Source organism: Pteropus alecto, unplaced genomic scaffold, assembly GCF_000325575.1.
Source record: "Pteropus alecto unplaced genomic scaffold, ASM32557v1 scaffold76, whole genome shotgun sequence".
NCBI classification, from domain to species: domain Eukaryota; kingdom Metazoa; phylum Chordata; class Mammalia; order Chiroptera; family Pteropodidae; genus Pteropus; species Pteropus alecto.
The window spans coordinates 3,291,358-3,308,144 of record NW_006443138.1 but is presented as its reverse complement, the minus strand read 5'-3'; the positions used below and the strand labels follow the sequence as shown (position 1 = coordinate 3,308,144).

Genomic DNA, 16,787 nt, shown 5'->3' with positions numbered 1-16,787 from the left:
CGCCTCGCGTGCCCCTCCGGGTGAGGCTCGCGACACGCCCCCGTGAGCCGCAGGTGGGGGCAGGCTACCCGCCTCCCCCGGCGCGCTGGTCTTCCCCTACAGCTGCTGCAGAACGGTGGAAACCCGGTTCGATGACTGCGTCTGGTGGATCTGTGTTCGGAGTCGCTCCCCCAACCTCCCGGAAACTGATCAGTCCACCCTCCCCCCCGCTCTGCGAGCTCGAGTTTTGGGGAGGGCCAGAGCACAGCAGGGAACTTTCTCCGCTGTCACCACACTGTTCGCCCCCACCCGGGGTCCAGTGGGTGGCAGTGGAGAGTGCCCGGCCAAGGGGCCCCCAGATCCTCGGGCGTTCTGTAGCGGTTTTGCCCGGTGCAGAACCGGGGCAGCTCGCCCCTCCAGGAGGGTTAACTTAAAAGTTAGCGGAGAGTAGTGGGGAGGTAACAACTGGGTTGAGTTTATTCAAATGAAAACATCCTGTTAATTCAGTTGAGCTTCGGTCTTTTCCTGTCGCCCTTCTCTCTAGCGAGGGTTCATTCCCAGATAAGGACAACCAAGGTCGTTATGATCTTAGAGGCCACTTGGTGCAAAGGGGAGTGAGCTAGTTCTGTAGTTCGAATACTTATTAATTAAATGTGATTTTTAAATGCCCCCTCCCACAATCCGCTTTTAACCGACAAGGCATGGTTTCGGTGATTGAGGAAAGGATTCGGGGAAGTCCATTCTCCTACGAAAAAAGAGGGGGGAGGTCCGTGTTTTCTGAAATCCTTCCAGTCAGGTAAATCGCTTTTAAAATGCAAATTTTCCCTCCAAGCCACCTATAAGTACCAGTCACTTTCACCTTACTGTTATTGAATTTATTTAAATCACACTAATTTCCTTACGGAGATCCTGACTGAGATAGTTTTGACGCTTCATTCAGCGCTGCTATGGTGAGCGGACTTCGGGAGAGGTTTCATTAGGAGGGGAAGAGAGGGATTAGGAAACAAACTTTTCACCCATTGTAGCTAAACCTTCTTGCATTATCTCTAATCCTCAAAACAACTCTATAAGGTAGATAGCATTATTTCATGCTCATTTTACACCTAGTGCAGATGAGGCTTAAAAAGAGAAAGGTAACTGTAGGTGGTGGGGCTGGGCCCATTCTGTTCTGAAGTCCTTCAGATGCCCTTCTAGGTCCTCTGCGTGGTCCCTGGTCAGCCATGGTCATTGGTGGACTAGTGGGAGGAAGAGCTAGATGAGAGATGATGGGAAGGAGGGAACTGGCTCATGAATCATCCTATCCCCAGCAGAAAGCAGTCTTGCAAGCCTGCTCTCCCTTCCTTCAGGCTTATTCACATATCCAGCTTGTAAACTTGTGTCTTAACCCCAAATGATTCACAACTCTATCAGGCAGGCCTTGCAGTTGCAGCCCATTTTAAAGATCCTGCAACATACAAGCCTTTTTCCCAGTGAGGGGAAGCAAAGTCTGCCATCTCAAATAAGCCTTTTTTTAGATATTATTTTAAGCTGGTTGTTTTTTAAAATGACTCAAGAAAAACCTTAGACCATCCCTCTAAATAATCCCATGCCTAAAGTATTTAGATAGAGGGTCGGCTCCAGGAAAGGAGCTATTATCATAGATAACTATAGGCAATATGAATTAGGTGTGATAGATGGGGAGGACCATAGGAAGGCCGCTTTGACCAAAGTCCTCTCTCTTTCTCATTGTTAAAGATGGCCTAGCAAACACTATTTTACCAAACATTTACTTTTCCATCTCCATGTGAATTACCTTTCTCCCCTTTAAAGTTCCAAACCATAACTCTCCTTCTCCTTAGCTCAAGATGGCATATAAACAGCCTGATTTGTCTTGGGGTCCCCTATTCTTATGAAACCTCTGTATGAACATGTGTAATAAATTTGGTCATTTTCTCTTGTTAATCTATCTTATGTTAATTTGATTATTAGTCCAGCCAGAAGAACTTAGGAGGGTCAGAGGAAAATGATTTTTCCTCCCCATAACTCTCCTTCTCCTTAGCTCAAGATGGCATATAAACAGCCTGATTTGTCTTGGGGTCCCCTATTCTTATGAAACCTCTGTATGAACATGTGTAATAAATTTGGTCATTTTCTCTTGTTAATCTATCTTATGTTAATTTGATTATTAGTCCAGCCAGAACAACTTAGAAGGGTCAGAGGAAAATTATTTTTCCTCCCCCACACTAGCCATGCAGCTCCAAATAATTAGAAACCAGAAATTCTAACTCCATATTGTTTTGCCCTAAGCTGATCCCTACATGTACCATGCACATAAACTAATGTAAGGGGATAAGATGATTTACTTATTTCATGATAGATTTTTGTTATTTGGTTTCCATTTTTATTACCATAATCTCTATTGAATACTCCAATTTAATGCATAGGTTAAAGAATTTAAATAACTTGTTTTATTGTATATGGAAATAGGAAAATAATCCCACTCAGAAAAAATTACTTTAAAGTTTTTGAATATCTTGAAGAAAAATATTAGAAGGAAAAGTACATTAAAGTGCTTTATGATCCATCATACCATAAAAAGGATTTTTTCATGGTATTATTTTTAAGTTACATTAATTAATTAATTGACTAATTAATTAATTAATTTTTATACCTGTCAGCACACCATCAGAATTAGTAATAACGAAAAGGCACAATTGACTAATGAAGTAGAAGCAGTGCTTTTAAACAAAAAGCAAAAACCGAAGGAAAGAAGAATAGGCATTCTGTTTCCTAAAGCAACATCATAATCATATGTTTATATTTTTCGGATGGTTTTCTTGATTTTAAAATATTATGAGTTTAAAATTTGGTTCATGAAATTAGTATTTGTCTGTAAAAATTCAAAATGTCACATTAAGCAACTAGACATTTTTAACATTTAAAATTCAAGGAAGGGGTGGAATAAATAAATGTATGCAACCAAGTTCAGTTTTGAAAAGACTTATTGTCAAACACAGAATAGAATTTATAAGTGAATTCTATTATCATAAATGTTCCAGTGACACAAGAGCCTAATGATTTAGATTTATAGCCTAGTAACCTTTTATTTAAATTGAAAATGTATTTAAAACTTAATAAATTTATGTAAATATTATAAACACAAATGTTTTGTAAGTTTAATCATCCTGAACATCAAATTATTTTCCTTAACTTAATGTAAAAGAGAGGCTTTAGGAATGGTTTACCCTTCTTGCTCAACAGATAAACCTCACAGGAGAAAAATAATTGTATAAATGTGATTATATATCAAAAAGTTTAAATCTTCATTCAGATTCTTTAAGTACTATATATATATATACAAATAGAAACTCAAATATAATAAATGCAGAAAAAATTAGGTGCTGCTCACCCTTTAAATACATTTATTCTGAAGTAAAATTTTCCTTTTGTCAACATGTCCTAATAAAACACAATATCACAAAGGGAAATATTTCTAGATTTGATTATGTAAAAGTTTGAATATTTTAACACATATACAATGGTAAAAGGTAAAAAAAATGGGGGAAATATTTGCCATATAATTGATATTCTTAAATATAAAGAGTTTATAAAATGAATAAAAACTTTGAACACCTAGAAAAGTAATCAAAGGACATGACAATCAGTTCCTAAAAGGAGAAATATAAATAAGTTATCAGTCGTTTATACATTAAAAGATTCACTCAGTCAACAAATAGCTATTGAGCACATACTATCTGCCAGACACTGATCTCAGCACAAAGGATACATCATTGGACAGAACAGACAAAAATCCTTGTTCTAGTAGAGTATGTATTTTAGTGTGAGTTGGGGGAAGACAGGCAAAATGAATAAGGGAATTATATAGTACATGAGAAGGTAATAAATACTCATATAAATCGTGGAAGAAAGATAAAGAATGTTTTAAATAGATTGGTTATTGAAGCTGTCACTGAGAAGGTCACTTTTCAGGAAAGATGCCTTGGTGGTAAAGGAGCTGGCCAGATATCCTTGGGGAAGCATTTCAGGCAGAGAAGACAGCAAATGCAAAGAAGCCAGTGTGTCTGAAATGGATGAATGGAAAAGAGTAGTAGGAATTGCTATCGGAAAAGTAATAGGTACAGAGAAGTTACTGTTTCTATAATGCCTAAAAAGCAATTATAGGGACTTTGATTTTGGATTTTGCTCTGAGGTGAGAAACCGCTGGAAATTTGGAATAGAAGAATGACATAATTTGACTTACATTTTTAAAGGACCCCTTTGGTTGCTGACTATAGAATAGACTATTAAGGCTTATGAAAATCTAGCAAATGAAAACGAGATATGTTTTTTACTCATGCAATTGGCAAGTATTTTTTAAAGCAGGTCATAAAACAGCATACATACTATGATTACATCTGTGTAACTATAATCATAGGTAATATCCTTAAGATGTGCTAGGAACTAAGATAATTTGTCAGAAAGATTTATTTTAAAAGGTCATGTGACAGACAACTGTTACTTTGATACCCATGTCATATGGGGGAAAAAATGGCCTTGGAGGTCAGGCAGATCTGAATTTGAATAACGCTGTCACTTATTTTTGTGTGAACTTTAACAATTTAATCATCTTCTCTGTGCCTCACATATATCGTGAGTTAAGATGGGAATAACAGTGTCCCCATTTTACCCTTATTAGTTTACTATAAGGATTAAGCAAGAAAATCCATATAAAGCCTTTGGCATAGAATAGGACCAAGCAAGTTTTAGTCTTTCTTGCCCCAAATATTAGGCCACATTACATACTCAACATCCATTACCCACTTCCTTGTTAACCAAACAAGAACTTTGTTCAGGAATCCTCCCCTCTCAGGGAAGTAGGTCCAACCCCAGCAGAAAGGCCCGAGACTCAGAGGGTTATGGTGGTCCCATGCCCCTTGCCACTAAGACGTGAACAGGTGTCACAGACCTGGCCACTGAGTCATTGAGACCTAAGACAGAGTCTGCTGGGTGGCTTTTGGGAAAAATTTCCCCATCTTGAAAAGAGACTCACAAAAAAAGACTGTCTCTTCTTCCCCTAGACCTTGTCATGCCTGAACGTGGTATCTAGGAATTCTGTAGCCATTTTATGGACAAAACTGACAGGCTAAAAATGGCAATGCATAATAATGCAAAGAACTGGCATTGGTCCTGAAATAACTGACTTTGGAGTAGCCCTAATTAGGACTCTTTCTTATGTGACGATAATATATTTTCTTTATTGTGTAAGCCAGTTCAGTAAGCCCATATCATCCTAACTGAGATATTCCCATTATTTATTTGTTTGTTTATTTTCTGTTGGAAAAGTCCTTCTCATCGTATTTCTGCCAGGTTCTGTTCTCTTCCATCAACATTGAATAGAATCAATAGAGACACAGGATCAGAGACGAGATTTTCAAAATTATAACTAAATAGTTCCCCTGAAAATAATTCAGAAAAGGCATTCTCTCACATTTAAACAAACATAACTTTCGCCAAGATGGCTTTAGAAGAAAAAAAAAAAAAATGAGATAAAATTTCTCTGAAAAAATTCTATAACACTCCAACTCGAAGATGGTGGAAATTGGTTACTTCTGGGCTGTCCTTAGAGGCAGTGGGGTAGCTACACTACTATACTGACTATCACTCTGGTTACTTCCATTTTGTTCACGACAATAACAGAAATAGACAATATAATAAGTGGAGTCAGTGTATTTGGTGGTTAAGTACATGAGCTTGGAAATCAGACTGCTGATGTTGAAATGCAGTCTAAGATGTGTGACCCACAGCACGTTGTCTCATCTGATTAAGCCTCATTCCACATCTGGAAAATGGGGGATAATAGTACTTACCTTGAAGAGTTCTCATAGGGATTAAATCAAATAAATTGTATGATTACATGTAAGTATAATATTTCCATGTTTGGGCACATCCTCTGTACCCACGAAAATGATATGTTCCCTGTGAGCCTGCGGGTTACCCAGGTGTATAGAACAAGATGAGGAGAAACACAAATCATCTTTCTCATCGCTAGATTTGTCAATCCAACATATCTCAGACCTACTGGAATGAGCCAAAATAGTTCATGCAAAAGATACTATGCAGTGTGAGAATTCCATGAATATAGTTTGGTGTCTGTGCCCAAGTAGATTTCATCTGAAGCTTCTGCATTTCCTCATTATTCTGATAAGAACTGGCCAAGGGAAAGCACATATCTGATGAAAATGTCCTTTATCATGATTCGTAATCATGTTACCTTTTTTCTCAGACCCTCAAAGCCCTTGACATTAACACTAACTCTCATCAAGTGATAATTACTTGTCTCCTTTAAAGGATGAAGAAATAAAAGAGATGGGAAGGCTATATCCCTAATTTGGGACAATGAAGGGAAGACGGAGAATGGGGAGCAATCTCTAACTGTAGGTGTAGCATTTTATTTTTTAAAAAAGAAAAAGACTAAAGCAAATATGGCAAAATGTTAATGTGTATTTTATCTGAGTATTGGAAACAGATTTTTTAAATTGTGTTCTCTGTATTTTTGTATGCCTAGAATAGTTCTTAGTTTTATAAAATTAAAAGGAAATTAAAAGGTAGAAAATAACTGTAATTTTTTAAATAATTACATTTTAACACTACAAGAAACTTCATTCATAGCTTACGGAATGAGAGTAGGAGACCTCAGCCCTAAAATATTTGAAAACTTAAGTCATAATAGTAAGACAGACTCTCTAACTTATGATTTGTGGAAAATATTGTTTTTAAAATGGCAATAACTACTAGAATAGTTTCATTAAGGCCTAGATGGATAAAAATCTAATATGACCCTTCAGGCACTTTGAGGTGGTTACAGCAGAAGTAAGAGAAGATTGTGAAAACAAGAGAGAAAAAACCTTAGCATTTCTATGTCTAAAAATTTATGATTTTTTAATGAAAATCTAAACAGGAAACAAGCAAAAATATTCAGAGCAAAAATCAGTTTTAGATTGAGAAACCGAAAATAATACAAGTTTTATTTAAGTGATAGCCTCCTAAATTTTAAAAATTCAACACCACACAAAACTGCTCAAGTCTAGGATGTTCTTTGGTAATTTCCATTTACTATTAATTGCATATAGGTCAGTTAAAAATTCATATTATAAGACAAGCTAAAAAGATGAATGTATACATGGTGAAGAAAACCGGTAGAGATTCTAGCTTCCCTCAAATGAGTGAAAAACAAAACAAAACAAAACATTGAATCATTTTGGCAAAGATACAAGACTTCCAAAGGGCATCTGAAACTAAAGCTTAATTAGGTGAGTTGTTCCTCAAATAGTTGGAAATTTTACCGAGTAAGCACACTTTGTTTGCCTTCATTAAAGTACTAGTTTATTCATGGCCAGTGAAAGAAATCCTATAGAAAAAAAAAAAAGCTGAAGTAACTGGTATTGTGCTTTTTAATTTCCAATGTATTATTCCTAAAGAGGATACCTCAGAAAAGGAAAATAATAAAATAAATCCATTGAACATTTATTGAGCTCTTACTATGCGGCAGGTACTATTCTGAGTGCTTGGTCTGTATTAACTCACTTAATCCTGGCGACAATCCTTATTTTCCGCTGATGGAGAAGCATGGAATAACCATTGCAGCTCTCTCATAGTGAAGCTTGCTTAGTTCCTAAATTCACCCTCCTAACCATTGTACTATGCTGCCTTTTAAGCTTAACCAATCTAGGGTGAGAGTAGAGTCAGACTGCCTCAGAGAAACAGGTTTCCAACAGTCAGAAATGATATGCAGTGAATTGACTTGAAATGCATTATGATAAAGTATATTTGTATGAGATATAGTTGGTATTTGAAGTTTTTAAACTGGGGAAGTTTGTTTTTATTTAATTGACCAGGACATTGAACTTTCCAATATTTATTCTGGTCAGTCCCTTCTGACTAATTTAAATCCATTCTCCGCTCGACACCCACGCTTCTGCTAAGAGCTTTTAGCTCTCGATTCCTTATTTTGCATAGGAGTAGGGAGAACCTACACTCATTTTGCCATAAAGCAGTCACCATTATTATGGCCCATTCACATCAGGTTATCTCTTGCAGGGACCCCTAAAGCAGAGTTATGACTAGAAGATTAATGCTGCCCTCTGAGTGCAGGGTCACTATCCACTACCAGGCCCCCTTATCAAGCTGTGTCCCCATGCAGACATGTTCATTCTGTAATCTGTGAAGAATCAAAGGCCATTTTTCTGCAAATTTTTGCTTGAGATTTAAATAATCTCGGGAGACTGAGAAGTGGAGGGAGGAATGGAGAACCACAAACACAAAGCAGAGATCTGATGATTGTTTATCAATATTTAGTACCTGTACTCAGAGCCCAGGGTATCTGACACTGAAATCTTTTCTTAAGCTGACAGCTTTAGATAAAGAGAAATGCCTTCTTGTCCAGGAAAGGCATTCCAGAGAGATTTGGATTTTTCTTTCTTTTTTCTTTTAATTAAATTTATTGGGGTGATGCTGGTTAATAAAATTATATAGGTTTCAAGTATACAGTTCTATAATACACCATCTATATATTGCACTGTGTGTTCGCCATGAGTCAGATCTCCTTCTGTCACCATGTATTTGACCTCCTTTACCCTTTTCTACCTCTCTCTCCCCCATTTCCCTCTGGTAACCACTAAACTGTTGTCTGTGTCTATGAGTTTTTATTTGTCTTATTCATTTGTTGCTTTCAGTTTTATATTCCTCATATGAGGATTTTTCTTGATAAATACAATAGAAACCTAATGGTGGCTTCAGAACTTCTATGGAGAAGGTCCTAGGGGCAGCTTAAACTGAGCTGCATAAATTATCCATATCAAAGAAGAGAAGAATTGCCCTTGGAGAGATTTCTGGAGGAGAGTTCAAGCTCCCTTGCTCTCCTTTGGTGCTTTGCAACCTCCAGTCTTTAGTTACATTAAGTACTAATTGAGATCTCACTGTGTGCACAGCACCATGGAAACTGGGTAAAGGGATAAAAGAAGTATCAGATAGGTCCCCTGCCCTCCAAAAGCTTTTAATATAGTTGGTGAGAAAACAAACCCTATGGAACAATTACATAATAAGGACAGACTGTGACTAGGCAATTAACAAACCTATAAAGAACATGTCAAAATATAAACCAAAGAGCAGAAAATGTGAAGAGAGTTGGTGAGTTGTAAAGCAGAGAAGCCGAGAGGAAGAGAATAGGAAGTTCAGGGAGGAGAGGAAAGTTCACTGGCAAAAACTTAACCATTGCCTATTTGCGTGCTGAATCAAACACTTGAAGTTGGGAAGAAAAGCTGACCAAAGAGATGAGGGCCAAGGTGTTGTTAGAACATAAGCTAAGGAGATAAGCCTTTATCTGCCAGAAATTTGGGAACTAGCATGCAGGATATGACATGAAGAAAAGAGTGTTGGGGGGTGGGAGGCTATGTTGTAACACAACTGAGAGGAGCAGACAAACAAGCTTGACCATCTCTTGTGAAACTTCCTGTGGTTTTGTGAGGGACTAGCGCATGGGTGCTGGTTGGACATTAGGAAACATTACTCCAAATCCCTGAAATTCATTATCACTAACTACTGTTGTCGAAAACAATCAAGCACAATTCAATCTCTTACGAAACTTAAAAAATTCAAATGAAATAGGTAATATAGGGGAGGAAAAATACTTGTCCTTCTACCTTCTTAGATCCAGTATCTGGGACCCTACAAATTTATCTGGCAAAAGACAAATTACCAGGAGAAAAGGGCTTAATACATACACATAGGAGTTTCATAGAAAAGGAGTGAAAGTTCAAAAAAAGCAAATAGGTCATTTTATCAAAGTGGGGAGAAGGGAGTTTTGGACTTTGGGAATGGGTTTTGGGAAGGTGATTAGGAAACATGGTAAATAAGGGTTGTAAGGTTTGTTAAGCAGACTCAAGTCACCTCAGGGGATGAGCTGTCTCCAGAGTCATTCTTGTCTTTCTGGCACAGGAAAGGAGGACACCTCTACAAATAAAATTTTCCTTTAAAAAAGTAAATTTCCTTTATAAAAGGGAAATTTATATACTCTGGTTTTAGAGCTTTTCCTGAGTCAGCTCTTCCTCAGTTACCTTCAGCTCAAAATAATCCTTATGCCAAAGTGGCATATTTTTGGGTGGTAAAATATTGAAAACAGCAAAAGTACTAAAAGGCTTTTAGAGACTGCCACATTCTTTTTTGCTTCTTCAGCCTACTGCTTGCCCCACAACCCCTCAAATGAAAAAGAGCAATTCTACACAGTTTTGGTATAGGAAATTCTAAACTTTTAACTTCTAAATTTAGAAGTTCCTTTCACAGATAAAAAAATATTTTATTAGTTATGTGTTTTTACCTCCCCAGGTAGAATGTACATTCAGGCTATATAAAACTGTTTGTTTAAAACACAGAAAAGAATTATGATATACTTGTTGAAAGAATCTGTTTACATTAAGCCATGGCTGCAGTAGCTAAAAAAAAGTACAAAATCATGGCAAAATAGAATACAATAGGCAGAATGAAAGGCAAAGGACAGGAACTGTTCTAAATCTTGATTGCAGTCATAGTGGATTACACAATTGTATACATTTGTCAAAACTCCTTGAACTGTGCTCTAAAAAGGATGAATTCTACTATACATAAATATCTCTTGATTTTTAAAATGAGAGTAAAGGTAATAAACAAACTAGGAAAAGGTATTTGCAAATTTTGTCACAAACAGCAAATATCCATAATCCATAAAGTGCTCCTAAACTTCACGAAGAGCAATAACTGTCTATGGCCATGCCACCCTGAACATGCCCAATCTCATCCGATCTCGGAAGCTAAGGAGGGTTGGGCCTGGTTAGTACTTGGATGGGAGACCACCTAGGAAGACCAGGAGCTGTAGGGGTAAAAAATAAATAAATAAAAAATAAAAAATAAAAAAAAAATAAAAGAGCAATAACCCAAAAGAAAAATGAGCAAAAGATAAAATCAGATAGTTCGTAGAAAAATAAATGAAAATAGCCCTTAAACACACACACAAGATGCAAATTAAAACTATAAGATACCATTGTTTTTTATCAAATGGGCAAAAATCCAAAAGTTAGACAACTCTGACATCGAGGTTGTAGAGAAACAGGCATTCTTGCATATGGTTGTTTGAATGTGAGGTGGTCCAACTCCAGGGAGGATAATCTAGCAATATCTAGCAAAATTACACATGCATTTCCTCTGTGATAAATAATTTTTAAAACATACTGGCAAAAATATAATATCTCATGGTCAAGGTTATGAGTGTACCATTGTTTATAACAATTTAAAAAATAGTAATAACCCAAATAGCCATCAATTGGGCAATTGAGTAAATGGAATACTATGTAGCCATGAAAAGAAATGAGAGCAATTGCAATGAACTGATCTAGAATGATCTCTAGGATAAATCATTAAAAAAGAATAGTGCAGAAAGTATTTATAGTACTCAATGTATTTGGAAAATATTTTTTAAACAAGCAACAGAAGGATAATCTTAGGAATAAGAAGAATTATTCTGGGGAGTGGAGGGAACAAATTGGGGAAACAGAATAGAAGCATAACTTATGTAAACATTTCTTGGCCTATAGTTTTGGCTTTGAAATTGTGTGAATGTTTATGTAATTAAAATCTAAGTTTAATCCAAAGTGGGAAAAGCAATCCTTACAAATTAAAAACACATTAAAATATGAAACTAAATATTTAATATCAGAGACACACAAAGAAAATAATTGTTCTGAATATCTTTAAAATAATGTTTTGACTATATGTCTTTTAGTGTATATATTCTAAGTGTAAAATAATTACCAAGTAATCTTAAACTGCAATAGTGTTATATTGGTATTGTTATTTTGCAATTATTATAGGTAATTGTAGGACAAAGTAATTAAGTAACAATGATGGCATTGTTTTTTATGTTCATATTTTTAGAAATATATTTTGAAGTCTGTATGGATGAAAGGACATGATATCTGGGAATTACTTGAGTAAAAGAAAAAGAGAATGGAATCTACTGTTGAATGTTAGTGATGGATATATTGGGATTCATCATACAATTTATTCTCGTGTTAAGTTTTATAATAAAAAATTTTAAAAGAAGCATAAGATCACTGTTTTTCGTGACTTCACTGGAATACAATCACCACCCCCCTCCACTATTTAAAACAAATAGTTATAAAGCTGGGACCAGATCTGAACTCCTATGAAGAAACCTCTTAGCATCTTTTGATCTTCAAAGCTCTTTAAAAATCTTAAAGATAAAGCTTCACTGTGTCATTGAGTGGTAGTTCAGTTAATAGCTGCATGTCTCCACGGAGAAATTAAAAACAGGAGGATAATAATAATAGCTAGATGTATCTTGGGCCATTGTGTTCAAAATGCTCATGGCACTTTCTCATGTGATTATCTCGGCTTCACCTAAGAGCTCTGTAATTACTGCCACTTCACAGATGGGAAACTGAGTCTTGGAGAAGTTAAATGATGTGTCCATGATCACAGTTGAACTGACAATGGGACTTAGGTTTCCTATCGGCTAATTCAACTATTTACTATGGACTACAGAGGAAATTAACATGAAGAGATGAGATTAGAATTCATAATATTTTAGCTTTTACTTCAGCACTCCAGTCAAATAGAATACACATAGAAAGATCACCTAACAAAAGAAAGATTTCAAGACCTTAAATTTCATATGTAATAGATAGTTTAGAACTAGTTAAAAATGTTACTGTGTATTTGGGCTCTTGCTGCATGCGTGCATGTGTGTGTGTGTGTGTGTCCATGTGGCTTCCTTTTTAACACTACTATGAAATCAACAGTAGCTTTTCCCTTTATTTGAAAGTCTGGTTCATGAGCTTGTATCTACAAAGTAATCATGGTAGAACACAGTGCTTATTGAATGTGTTTGTGTTGTCTTGGCCCCATTCCTTCCTGTAGAGAAGATTTCAGCTAATAAGTTCATCAGATAGTCACAGAATGCATTGTTATAGGGCAAACCTAAGTCTTGAACACCTTTTCTTTATTGGAAAAAAAGTGTTGACTTAACACAGCACCCTTAAATGTTTTTAAATTATGTTTGTTGAAGCAATTCTGGCATGTAGGAAGGCCGTAAATGAGGTGTCATCTTTAACTATTAGATTATTCTTACATTTCTAATGTGAAAAAGAGGTGACTTCCAACCTAAATTCCCATGTTGCCCTTATTCTTTGATTTATGTAGGGCTTTGGTGTTATTTGAATACTTTGTTTCATTAAGACCATCCTATTTAATATCATGGAGAAATGTTCATGATTTAATTCAAGTCAAAAATGTAAGATACAAAACTAAATATACAGCATAACCCAATTTTGTCTAAAAATAATTTATGCATAGAAAAAAGGCTAGAAGAAAATACGCCATAATGTTCGTAATTATTATCTTAGCCTGGTGGAATTATGGGTAATTTTGGTAATGTTTTTCTACATTTACAAGTATCCCCTGCTTTTCTAAAGTTTGAGTTATGCCATTTTGCTGTTACCAAAGACCTACATTGGTACTTATTTTCACTTTATGCTGTTTTGGATTATGAAAGAAAGGTTTCATAGGAATGCTATGTTTTTGGATAGTGGGAGACTATCAAAAAGTGAGTTTATAATGGATTTTCTATAATAGATATATATTACTGTTATCATAAGGAAAAAGAACTTTTAAAGTCTTTTTTATCTCAGATTGTAATTTAGAATGGATATTTTTGATAGCGATTATTCATAGCTCCCAGCAGCCTTGTGGCATGCAGTAATGGACTACGAAATGTACAGTTGGTTGGACAGTCCAACAATTTACTTTTCCAATTTTCCATCCATCCCATCAGCATAAGTCCAAATGCAAAGAAATAGACCCCCACAACGTTTTCCCTTTATTTCCACTCTTTATTCTCAGTAACCATGTGAGTGAAACTTGGAATAACTTGCTCTTTTCCGATGTACTAATTTAGCAAATGGATTTTGATAAGTAGAGAAACCTAAGGAGGCAGCCAGGGGGTGGTGTTCATTTAGATAATACTATGAAACAACCAAATATGATCTTGAAAAAAACTGGCTGTCTATGTTGACGTTGCCTATGTTGAAGGATTTTTAACTAGAACAAAAATAGAACTGTTACAGTTTCCATTTCCTTCAAACAGTTACATGTTGTAAGTGGTTGGAATGATAAAAACCAACCAGGACTTCACATCTTGGTATAGAAGCCCCAACTGTAGAAGCTTAGCCGCCTGACAAATACCAACAGAATACCACCTCATGCACTAGAACATCTGTCCATTACCCAGCAAGTGAAGCGGGGAGGGGAACTGTGACACCATCGGACTTCAAACATATTCATCTTATGGATAGTGACCCACTATAAAAACCCAGGCCTTTCAAATTAAATTATATATGTATTTTACATTTCATTTGTCAATACCTTGGCCAGACGGCATAGCTGTCTTGTAGATGAAACAGCCACATTGGGTTGTTCTCAAACTATTAGCCATTTTTTTCCTTAGACAAAAGCTAAAAGATAAACACACACAACCACTATCACACCACAAAAAAAGGGGTGGGGGGAAGGGAACATGGAAAATGGACTTAAAAAAGTATATAAATTTAGAGATAGAACATTTGGATTTGAGTAAATTATTTTACTTCTCTTGAATCTTAATTTTCTCATTTTTGAAACGAGGATGATAATAATACTATGTAATGTATATCAGTGATTATTTCTGGAGAGTGAGTTTATGTGAGATTTTCACTTTCATTTTTTTTAAGATAATGAAAATACGTATTTCATAAGGCTCTAACAATGACCAAGTGAGACAATGAATGTAGTTTTTGTAGACAGTAACCCTCTACCTTGATTATTGTTAAAGATACATCTAGTGAAACTCAGAAAGAGTCTTGATCGAGCATTAGGGAAAGGAATATCTCATGTTTTCCCCTTCCTCACTTTTTGGGATCTGAGTTAGGGGCTCTTCTGTCACATCTTAGTGCTTGAGAAAAAGTACTACATCCCTAAAGTTCTCTCCTCGGCCTGGTGGTCAGTCAGAAAAAGAAATCTTTATGGTCTTAGATTTTTCAGTGGTCACCCGAGAAATCCCCATTGGCGTTCCTCTACTGAGGCTGGCAGCCTCCATCCTGCAGGAGAGCCAGAGTTCAAAGAATCCTTTTGTGTTCTTCCAGAGAGCTCTTGCAGAATACTACTGCAGTTGGCATAGTGTGATTGACCAAGCTCTAGCCAGCCAAACTTCCCTCGCCTCCTCCAAGGATTGCTAAGAATTTGATGGTTTCCGTTAGAAATCAATTCTCTTTCGGGACTTTTTCTTACCACTCCTCACCTCTACCTCCCGAGAGTAACAGTGTGTCCTTTTTGCCCCTTTTGGTTGAATGTATGTGTTGTGGGCATTTTCTCTGTAATCCATTGGAAAAGTCACAACTATGAAGATGTGGGAATTTTGAGGGGAAAAAAGGTCAGAAATGGGACATTGACTTTTTTCTCCTTCGTTCATTTGTTTGGACCTCCTCGGTAGAAGGCAGCAAGGCCTACAATGCATGGAAAGCAGGAAGGAGAGGCCAAAAGGGAGATGCAGAAAACAGGGGAGATATGAGATCTCCAGGACAAACTTTACCTCATAATTTTGACTTTGGCTCCATAAACAAAAGCTCCCTCTTACCCTCTGGGCAAAAGAGGCAATCTGAGTAATTAAAAGTTCAGAGTTTGTTAGAAGTTAAGTACCTGCATTTCAGCTGAGAAAAAAAGCTGTTAAATAAAGTGGGGATTTCTCTACTTAGAAAACTGCCCTGCAGAAATCGGGCTGGCACCAAAACCTGCTCTTTTTCCCTCTGAGTTTTGCTGCAACCCCTAAGTTATAATCAGAGGAAGGAAACGCCTAAGAGATCTGAGGGTTTTAATTGTCGTCAAGTGCAGATGGCTTGGATTACCGCACAGCAACGTAGCTCAAGGTCAGTGTCTCGCACTGTAATCAGCGGCCTGAGTGTATGATTTTAGTTGGACGGCACCATTCTGGACAAGATTTGTGCAGCTACATTTAGGCAAGGTTAGAGCCTGGAACATTGGCAGACAGAGAGTAAAGTGTAAATTTATCAGAAATTGAGAGTACAGAAAAACCCACCATATTTTTCATGCAAAATAGGACCTTGCCAGTGAGCATCAAAAGAAAACAGGAAGTGGCTGTGATTGGAGATGAGAAGTCACACACACTCCACTGACAGGAGCTTTGGTTTCTTCTAGTCTAGTGCAGTGAGGACTGACAGGACTAAGGCCTGGGGCGGGGCGGGAAGTCGGAGAGGTGGCAAACAACGCGTGCCTGGTGCCAGCAAAAGTCCTGTGGATGATTGAGACGTCGGTTTTGTATTAAACTCAAAACTGATTTCCCCTGCTTGACACGGAGCACTTGATCTTTTCACCCCATTAACAATGAGTGAAAAAAAAAGTGGGGGAGGGGGTCTTTCTAATTTCAGAAAGAGCCCAAGCAAAGCAGCTGCATTAACTGTGCCAGAGCGTGGAGACCGTTTTGTTCCCAATCCAAGTCAAAGACTCAATATTTTGTGCCACGGGTGTGTAAATTCCCAGGAGAACCTCCCATCGCCTTGGGTAGAGAGGAAGGTGGAGGTGGGGTAACATCTCTGCAAGGGTAAGAACTGCTTCTTCCACAAGCACAAGTGAACTATAAGTAGAGGGCTCTTTTTGAAATGTGTACTTAGAGGCCCAGGGTTTATGTCACTAGCATGGATCCAGCACTTCAAAACGAGTAGAGTCTCAAAGCT

General features: G+C 36.9%; 1 pseudogene; it reads left to right on the top strand.

Moving 5' to 3' along the window:
- The first annotated feature begins 10,748 nt into the window (after positions 1–10,748).
- LOC112472318 lies at positions 10,749–10,867 on the top strand (annotated as a pseudogene).
- Positions 10,868–16,787: the final 5,920 nt, after the last annotated feature.